This window comes from Jatropha curcas, chromosome 5 (assembly GCF_041381405.1).
Source record: "Jatropha curcas cultivar XTBG-Jc1 chromosome 5, XTBG_Jcur_1.0, whole genome shotgun sequence".
In the NCBI taxonomy this organism is placed as follows: domain Eukaryota; kingdom Viridiplantae; phylum Streptophyta; class Magnoliopsida; order Malpighiales; family Euphorbiaceae; genus Jatropha; species Jatropha curcas.
Window position 1 is genome coordinate 7,375,820 of NC_143155.1, and position 10,970 is coordinate 7,386,789.

General features: G+C 35.0%; 1 non-coding gene across 1 annotated transcript; it reads right to left on the reverse strand.

The window, feature by feature from the left end:
* Window positions 1–893: 893 nt before the first annotated feature.
* On the reverse strand, window positions 894–1,000 carry LOC119369707 (small nucleolar RNA R71). The gene has a single exon (XR_005177280.1). It is a non-coding gene; the product is annotated as a small nucleolar RNA R71 (small nucleolar RNA).
* Between the last annotated feature and the right edge of the window lie 9,970 nt (window positions 1,001–10,970).

Here is a 10,970-nt window from a genome sequence, read left to right on the forward strand (position 1 = left end):
AAATCCCTATTAACTTTTAAACCTTGATTTCTTTTCAACAATTACTTGCTTGATTTCTTATCCATTGCTTTAATCTATTTCTTTTATTTTTACAATTATTCTCCTTATAGCCATTTAAATAATAGTAGGTTAACATAATTTTGGTACTTGGTATACAATCTTTGTGGGACGATACTGTACTCACTCTTTATTACTTGTTTGCTATTTTGTACACTTGCAAAAATGCCTGTCAAGTTTTTGGCGCCGTTGCCAGGGATGCACATTACTAATATCAATACTAATTACCCTATTATTAATTTAAACATTTATTTTATGTTGTTTTAATTTCTCTTTTACAAGAAATTTCAGGTGTTTTATGCAAAGAAGATCTCATAGTATTGCACTTTAGATTTTTGATTTAGAAATTGAAAGGACTTTACGAAGAAACAAAGCTGTAAGAAGAGGTCGGGAACAAAGAAGACAATCCGCCATGGCAGAGCCAGTAGATGTAATGGATCACCAAATTCGCTAGCTCAAAGGGCTCAACCCCCTATTCACACCTTGCATGATTACACAACTCCTTCTCTTAATGGGGCCACTTCAAGTATCACTGGCCCTAGAGTGGAAGCTTACAATTTTGAGGTCAAACCTGCATCTATTCAAATGTTGTCCACCTCAATTCAGTATGGAGGTTCAGTGAAGATCCTGAGGCCCACATCACGAATTTCCTGGAGATTTGTGAGACATATAAGCAAAATGGAGTTTCTAAAGAAGCCATAAAGTTGAGATGTTTCCTTTCACTCTAAGGGATTAAGCATAATCTTGGTTGCAATCATGCCCTGCTGGAAGTTTCACTACATTGGAGGAACTAGCCCAAAAATTTTTGGCGAAATTCTTTGCATTCAAAGACCACAAAGCTTCGCAATGAGATAATGACTTTTGCCCACCATGATTAGGAGAGTTTGTATAAAGCTTGGGAGAGATTCAAAGACCTATTGAGGAAGTGCCCACATCATAGCCTACCCAAGTGATTATAGGTATAAACTTCTCCACCGAGAAAATGAAAATGAGTTCGCTTCGACAGCGAGTTAGTTAAGTGACACTTGGGTATCAATCAACATAAAAAAATAAAACACCGCTCTTTCAAAGGATAAGAGTAAAGCCGAAAAGCCCTCATCCTACAAAGATCTATACCGCGCAAACCTTTTGAACAAGGGAAACCAAAAAAAGAAGCTCTAAAACACATATACATAAAGTATACCACCTAATTACCTTATTTCCTCTATGAGGGAAAAGGAAAATTAAGGAACCCGCGGATATCCGTAAAACTACAAGTATTATTAACCAAGGAAAAGAATTCATGGTAAAGACAAGATACACTTGGACTAGAAAAACCCGTGCTCGAAAATATAATATATATATTATTCTTTTATTATGTTTTTTCGAGTACAGGTTTTTGTTGGTAAACAAAAAATCAAATATGTTCAAGTGGGTTTTTCTGGAAAGTATCAATAAGCTAGACCCATGCTTCGAGTTGTTTCATGCCGTAAATAAACTCGAACACTCAAGAAATCTGTTGGACCGGCGGATTCGCATCTCTTACAACCAACGCAGTCCTCTGTTCTTGGAGCATAAGCAATTTGCTTAGATTTACATCCATCCCAAGGTATCATTTCTAATACATCGGTGGGACAGGCTCGGACACATTGAGTACACCCTATACATGTATCATAAATCTTTATTGAATGTGACATTGGATTTATAATTTTTTAACGTTACAAAATTTCAATCTAGTAAATTACTAAATGAATCATTATATATTTAGACACCAGACGAATCAATGATTTAGCAGAATTTTCCTATTCAATTCTAGATCGACTTATGAGATAGAGTAGAGCCAAGATACTTTTATTTTTTACTTTTTTGCAAACATGATCAGATAAGTTACTACGTATCATACATGCCAACTCGAATTAATGAATATGAAAATTACATTCTATATCACTACAAAAAAAACGCACCATTGCGACCGATTTAATTCGGTCGCAATTTTGCGACCGCTTTGCGACTTATAAGCCATCGGTCGCAAAATTTGGCGCTGAAAATTCCCGTGAGAATGGTTAATGATTTGCGACCTGTGTACTACGGATTTGCGATCGATTTTGCAACCGATGTGCGACTAAGTGTTCTTCTGTCGCAAAATTTCGCGCGTCAAAAATGGGCCAAAGTTCTGAGACCGATTGGAGACTACATTGCGACCGATTTTTTGCGACCGATATATTTAGTCGCCAATCGGTCGCAAATTTTGAGCCTAGTCAAACGACGTCGGCTCATTAAAAATTGCGACCGATATTTATAACATTTGCGACCGATAGGTCGGTCGCAAAATTTAGGGCTTTAAGCGTCGGGCCCTCTCTTTTTTCTTTCTTCTTCTTTCTCTCTTCTCCTTCTCCTCTCCTCTCCTCTGTCCGCAGCGCCACTCCGGCCCCTCCTGACACCGTTCCAGCCCGCCTGACGCCGCCAGCCCCGCTCGCTTTGCACTCCGGTCAGCCTGTTGCGAAAATCTGAGGTTAGTTTTATTTTGCGATTAATTTTTCCAATTTTTTTTCGATTTTATTTGTTTTTATTGTATTAGGTTATGGTTGATTTTGTATATAGAGTTGCGATTAGAATTTTTTTAGGGTATTATTATTATTATTATTATTATTATTATTATTACTGTTCTTATTATTATTATAATTATTTGTATTATTATTGTTGTTATTATTACTAATATTATTAATATTATTAATATTATTATTGTGATTGTTATTATTATTATTATTATTATTATTATTACTACTACTGTTCTTATTATTATTATTATTATTATTATTATTATTATTGTTATTATTATTATTATTACTACTGTTCTTATTATTATTATTATTATTATTATTATTATTATTATTATTATTATTATTATTAGTATTATTGTTGTTGTTATTAATATTATTATTAATGTTATTATTATTATTATTATTATTATTATTATTGTGATTGTTATTATTATTATTATTATTAGTATTATTGTTATTGTTATTGTTGTTGTTATTATTATTATTAGTATTATTATTATTATTATTGTTGTTGTTGTTATTAATATTATTATTAATGTTATTATTATTATTATTATTGTGATTGTTATTATTATTATTATTATTATTAGTATTATTGTTATTGTTATTGTTGTTGTTATTATTATGATTAGTATTATTATTATTAGTATTATTGTTGTTGTTATTAATATTATTATTATTAATGTTATTATTATTATTATTGTGATTGTTATTATTATTATTATTATTAGTATTATTGTTATTGTTATTGTTGTTGTTATTATTATTATTGGTATTATTGTTACTGTTGTTGTTGTTATTATTATTATTATTGTGAATGTACTTTTTATTATTATTATTAGTATTATTGTTCATAATGTTGTTGTTATTTTTTTGTTTTAATTTAACATATATATATGCAACTTAAATAAATTAAAAATTGAGAGTTTCGGTCAACAAAAAGCCGTAATTATATATTGTTATATATTTTATTTAAAAAACGAAAAAAAATTTAAAAATTGTTGCTATATATAAAATTAATAACCCTTAATATCCAAGCAAATAGATAAATATCATTTTATCATACAAATTTGACTAAATTGAATCGAATAAAATAGAACGCGCCATTAATATTTAGGAAGAACGACATTTGGAGATACATTCGAGTGATATCGAGCGATAAAAATTTTAATTTTCAAATTACATTAATTTTTACAATTTTACCGATGGATGATAATGAAATTTAGCAACAAAATTGAATGTGATTAGTGAGAACGCCAAATTTTTTTGCTTATTCAATCTCTATTTTTATTTATCTTTTTTAAAAAAACATTTTATTCATTAAAAATTGCATTTTCTTTTTGCTTTAAAGTTCTATTTTATTAATATAAAATCTAGTAATCAATACATATAAAACTATTGTAAATATATAGTAGAATGATTTTACAGTTGTTATTAGGAGAGAAAAACAATATTTTAAAGGTTCTAAATATATTGTGGTTGATTTATTATATATATTTTTTGTTAGGACTTTTAATGAAAAATGTGAAATTAACATTTAGTAGTTTTTCTTATTTCAACATTTATTTACTAAAAAAATTGTTGAATGTATAAAAAAATAAACTCATTTTATCCATCAAAATTTCTCAAATCTAATAAGTGATCTAATTTTTTTTAACTTATAAAATACCTTTCACAAATTCATCAAAGTTTAAAATTGAACCGAAATAATTAAATTATTAAAAAAATTTAATCAAACTTTGATAGCTACTTTAGTAGACCATTTCAAAGTCTGCAACCACTTCGGAAAAGTTTCAAAGTTTCAAAGCAAGTGTCATTTCAAATATACAGAATATAAATATTATGGGATTGAAAATGAAAGCAATTTTCTTTTTATTATATAATAACATTTTATTCAAGTTAATGTAAAAAGAAATATAAAAGAAATATGCAAATGCGATGTGTACTTAAGAGTTTTCAGTTTTCAATATATGCTCCAAACTACAAAAACTAATTGTAAATATCTTAAGATCAGCGTATACGTAGTTGATGCATAAAAACTAACTCTGTGAAAGTACTGAACAAAAATAATAATAAGTACAAAAACTAATTGCTCCAATTTTTTTTTTTGAAGAATAATTGGAATGTATATAAATAATTTTTTGTGTGTTTAGGTTATTACATGTTCTTAATTATTGGCAACTCTTTCTTGAGAAGTTTTGGCTGTGTTTTTCTTTATTTTATATTATTGTCGTTATTTTTCTTAAATATGTTTTTGACTTAAATGAATGATGAGTTTGGATTGGAGGCCTAGTAGTGGCCATATTGCCTTTGGAGAATGTTGGTATGATATAGAAGTGTTTATTGATTTGTTTTTCTATTTGAGATTTGATTGTGTTGTGCCGAAATGCTGCCGAATTTTTTTCCCAAAAATTCAATATGTAGAATAGTACACTTACCTTTATTACAGTAGTCTTTGTATTGAATAAATGAACTTAGTGATTTTACATTTATATATAGTTACCCTTATTATAGAAATAACTTTAGTTACTTATAAGTGTTGTAAATTGAACATTACATTAGGTGCATGTTTTAAGGATGGTTTAGACTAATGCAATTACATGACACGGCCCTTTATAAACACATTGTTAATTAGGTAAAAAAAATGCAAAATAATCGAGATTGGATGTACTGGAGGTTCGAGGTCAATGGGATATTAAGACAAGAGTTCCTGCAAGGATTGGAGGCGTTTATACAGTTTGCAGTTGGTAATCCCAGTTTTATGGATGGTAATAAGTTGAGGTGTCCATGTAATCACAAGAAGTGTCGAAATCGAGCCTTCTTAGACATCGATACAGTGAAACTTCATTTGTGCAAACATGGGTTCGTGGAAAATTATTACGAATGGATACATCATGGTGAAGCTCGAGTTGCCAGTGGGTCAGGCCACTCCATTCCGGTAAGTTTAGAAGTTCAGCCTTATCAATTTCTGTATGGTAATCAATGCAATGATATGGTAATCGATGCGAGTAGAGTACAATGTGAATGGGATAATATGGAGGAATCGCCAAACGTAGCAGCACAACAATTGTTTGACATGCTAAGTGCAGCTAACAGTGAACTGTGGCCTGGATGCAAGAATCATTCAGTTCTGTCTGTTGTTGCACGATTACTACACATGAAAGCGGAGCACCATTTTTCAGAAAGGTGTTACGATGATTTTGTGCAGTTAGCAAAAGAAATGTTGCCTGAAGGCCATTCAATGGTTGAAATTTTTATCGGACAAAAAAATTAGTTCGGGGGTTGGGACTACCGGTAGAAAAGATTGATTGCTGTCGTAATAATTGTATGATATTCTGGGGTGTTGACTCGGAATTCATAGAATGCAAGTTTTATAATCTTCCAAGATATCAATGGCGGGGTCAAGGGACTGGTAGAGAACAAAAAGAGAAGGCTTTCAAGAAGATGTATTATTTCCCTCTTATTCCTCGCCTTCAAAGGTTATATGCATCTAAGGCGACAGCTGAACACATGACATGGCATGCTTTGCATGAATATGAGGATGGTATAATGACTCATCCGTCAGACTCTGAAGCGTGGAAACATTTTGATAACATTCATCCTGTGTTTGCTGCTGATATGAGAAACGTGAGATTGGGGCTTTGTACTGATGGGTTTCAGCCGTTTGGCCAATCAGGACAACAATATTCATCATGGCCTGTCATTGTGACACCGTATAATCTACCACCGTCAATGTGTATGAAAGATGAATATATGTTTTTGTGTGTTATTGTTCCTGGGCCTACTAATCCAAAATAGAAAATTGATGTGTTTCTGCAGCCTTTGATTGCTGAACTTAATTATTTATGGGAATATGGGGTTGAAACATTCGATGTTTCGACCAATCAGAATTTCATAATGCGAGCTGCTTTGCTTTGGACCATCAGTGATTTTTCAGCTTTTGGAATTTTATCTGGGTGGAGTACGGCTGGCAAATTGGCTTGTCCTCACTGCATGGAAAACACTAATGCATTTACACTAAAGAATGGAGGTAAACAATGTTGGTTTGATTGTCATCGCAAATTTTTACCAGAATCTCACCCTTGGAGGAGAAATCGACAATGCTTTAGAAAGAACACGACTATTGTTGAACCCCCTCCACCTGTGAAGTCTGGAGCACAAATATTACAAGAAATTGAAGATCTGGGGCTTATGAAAGTTACAGAGTTAGGTGCAGATGAGGTAAATACAAGAATTGGCAGGAATAGCGGGTGGAAAAAGTGAAGCATCTTCTGGGATTTGCCATACTAGAGTTCACTTCTTATTCGTCATAACCTTGATGTCATGCACATAGAAAAAAATGTGTTTGAAAATCTGTTCAACACTGTCATGAACATTGAAGGGAAAACCAAGGATAATGCGAAAGTGAGAGCAGACATGAAGGAAATTTGTCGTCGACCAGAACTCGAGCAATCTGTACTTACTGGTAAGTTTCCGAAGGCATGTTATTGTTTACATAAACCCCAAAGGCAATTATTGTGCGAATGGTTACGATCATTAAGGTTTCCGGATGGCTACTGTTCAAATATGGGTAGATGTGTGGACATGAGGAAGTACAGATTGTTTGGCATGAAAAGCCATGACTGCCATGTTTTCATGCAAAAATTGATCCCTGTGGCATTCCGGGAATTATTACCAGGAAAAATTTGGGAAGCAATGACAGAATTGAGTCTCTTTTTCAAGGAATTGACGATGACTGTTATCCGATGCGATGATATGGACCAATTAGCGCGAGAAATCCCAGTAGTGATGTGCAAGTTGGAGCGAATTTTTCCACCCGGCTTCTTTGATTCTATGGAACATCTGCCGGTTCATTTGCCCTATGAATGTCGTTTAGCAGGACTGGTACAATATCGATGGATGTATCCATTTGAGAGGTGATTCACTAACATCTCATTCTAATGATTACATCATTTTTTTGTACTTATACTTACATATTGGCATTGTACAATCACAGACACCTACAGAAAATTAAAAAGAATGTGCGCAATAAGGCAAAGGTCGAGGGATCCATTTGCAATGCATATTTGGTGGAAGAAGCTTCAACATTCTGTTCACACTACTTTGACCAACATGTTTTCACCAAGCATCGGAGAGTGCCACGTAACGATGATGGAGGAGATCGCGTTCAATTTGAGTTTGAAGGAAATCTAAAAATTTTCACCTACCCTGGGCGAACGATTGGTAAATCAAAAAAAAGACGATTGACTGATGCAGAGATACAAGCGGCTCAAACCTATATTTTATTGAATTGCGAAGAGATCACACCATATGTACAGTAAGTATAAATAATGTAAACATTCAAAACTTGACGTGGGCCGTTGTTAAATCGTACTTATGCTAATATGGTTTGTTGATAAATAGGAAATATATCAATCTTCTGCGGCTTCAAAATCTCAATTTGACTGATACTGCAGTTGATGCAAAGCTGGACACGGAATTTGCAGAATGGTTCAAATATTATGTAAGTTACTTTCAATGTACACAACACGGAATGTACATTTATTAAATCCGACTCATGTCATTACTATTTCCCATAGGCCCGAAGCTCGGAAAGCGATATTCGTAACAAATTTATTACGGATCTGGCAAAGGGGCCATTACCGGTTGCTAATGCCTACTCTGGCTACTTTGTAAACGGTTACAAGTTTCACACTGAGGGTTATGGGAGAAGTAGAAAGACAATGAACAGCGGTGTGTGCATGAAGGGATCAAACTACAGTGACGTGTCAAACGATTTTTATGGGAAATTGGTTGAGGTTTTGGAGTTAGAATATCCAGGACTACCAATGAAGTGCACAATCTTATTCAAATGTGAATGGTTTGATCCTACGCCAAACATTGGCATGAAGGTTCATCCTAAGTATAATCTGGTTGATATTAATCAAAGAAGAAGATATACAAAGTATGAACCTTTTGTTTTGGCAATGCAAGTTGCACAGGTGTACTATGTCCCATATCCATCATTTAAACGAGATAGATGCGATTGGATGGCAGTGTGTAAAATCAAGGCTAGATCAGTTGTTCATGCACTTGAAACGAAACAATCTTCTTCACTCGCAGTATCGGAGGCATTTCAAGAAGTTAGGGTTGAAACGCAACCGATGCAAGTTGTTGAAGATTTAACAGATAGATTGGATGATGAAAGCCGATCTTATGTTGAAATAGGACCATCAGATGATGAAGAGGAAGAAGATCAAATCATCATGGGTTCCTCAGAAGACGAATATGAAGAAGAGGAAGCTGATGAAGAGGAGGAGGAAGCAGATGATATTCAAGACATTTAAAACTTAGAGCAATTTTACTATTACAAATTGATAAATGTATATGTAATTAATATTATTAATGAAGAATTTCAATGGTATTAACTTTCTTTACTCATATTTACCACATGTTCTACAATTCATATAATTGTATAAATTCATTTTATCTAGGTTCTAATATCTGCAGTACAGATGGCTAGAGGCAGACCGTTTGATTCTGACGCGTCCGGCAGTGGTTCGCGTGGAGGTTAAGGCCCTGGACGCAGTGCCCGTGGACGAGGAGGGTCGATCCCTCGTCCTTCGTCAGGTACGTCTGGGGCTTCATCATCTGCTCAGCGACCAGTACTGCCGCCATCACATCCTTCTTTAGGTACGTCTGGGGCTTCATCCTCTGCTCAGCGTCCAGTACTGCCGCCATCACAGCCTTCTGCTCCTTCCTCTTCTGCTCCTTCCTCTTCTGCTCCTTCCTCTTCTGGACCAGTACAGACTCCACCAGCTGCACAGTCACCTACTGTGCAAGGTAATCATAAATGTCATAACTGTCATTTTAATTATATATTAATTATCTAAAAATTTATAACATTTGTCATTTCTTTTGCAGCTTCATCAGATCCACGTATCACCCTCACTTTGGTAGCGGGACAGTAAGTACGTATTCAAATTTTCTGCAGGCATATTTTGTAATTATATTTTGTACTTATTCATAACTGTGATGCTTTCGTGTAATTATATTTCACTTCTGTTTTTTTTTCAGCATATATCCATCTTCTCGAGCAGCGAGACAAATTTTGAAGATAATCAAGCTGCAGCTGCATAAAGAAGGATACACATGGGATGCCGTACCACAAGAGGCGAGAGACTTTTATTGGGAGGAGTTCCAGGTACTCTTTGGTTTAAGTTATATCATCATTCAATGTTTACAATTCAAGATACATCCTTAGTGTTTAAACGCTATAAGTGATCTAATTTTTTTGCAGAAACATTTCATATGGGACGAGGCCGTTACAGCTATGCTGAAAGTAGCCTGGGAGAAGATATGCGCCGATCGATACGCTGACTTCACCTATAGGATGAGAAGAAGCAGTGCGTGTCTTAGGAGATATGGGAGAGTTGGCAAAAGGCTTGGGAGGATCCTGCATTCAAGAGAAAGCGGGAGATATTTGCACAAAACAGGCACAGTGAGACTGGCGGTGATGGAGCAGGACCTTCGCGACACACAGGCGGATCTATATCTGCTATAGAGACAGCTCGATTATTAGTAAGTGAACTAGTCCCTTTATAAGAAACTGATGTTTAATGAAAGGACACTATATATATTAATATATCATGCATAAAAATTTATTACAGGCTAAAGAATTAGGTCGTGAGCCCACACCGATGGAGGTGTTTACATACACTCACACGAAGGACCACGATCGTAATACCTTTGTCGACAGACGTGCGCTGAGCGTCAATGTAAGTAACAATGAATAATATTTACATTTACCCTCTAATCATTGCGAAGATGTATAAAGTTGAATATAATAAAGCTTGCAATTGCATTGATTAATTAATTTTTTGTTTTCAGGAGAACTATACTACAGCTCGGGACCGTATTGTTACTTCTCAGACCGATGAATCCGAAGCTGAGTCAAGAATTGACGAGGTAGCACTTTATCTCGAGGCTATCGGGGGTGAGAAGAAGAGGAAGGTATACGGCATTGGGTCTCAGGCATCACAGTTTTACACTGGCTCAGCAGCTCACGCTTCTACAGCCAGCGCAGCACGACAGCCGGAGCACAGTGACTCACACTGTGATGATGATATACGGGCTCAGCTTGCTGATCAGCAGAGACAGATTGCAGAGCTTAGAGCGCATGTGATGCGGCTGTCTGGTGAGCACCGTGCTGGTACTTCTCCCTCTGATCCTGCTCCTGCTACAGACCGACATGTTTCGACGTCTCAGCAGCAGCCACTATCGGCTCTTGATCCCGATGCTGCAGACGATACCTTGATCACCCCTCTTGGCGCTACATCACATCCAGTAGGTACTCCTCCCGGCGATCCGACATCGGGAGATCTGACATCGGAT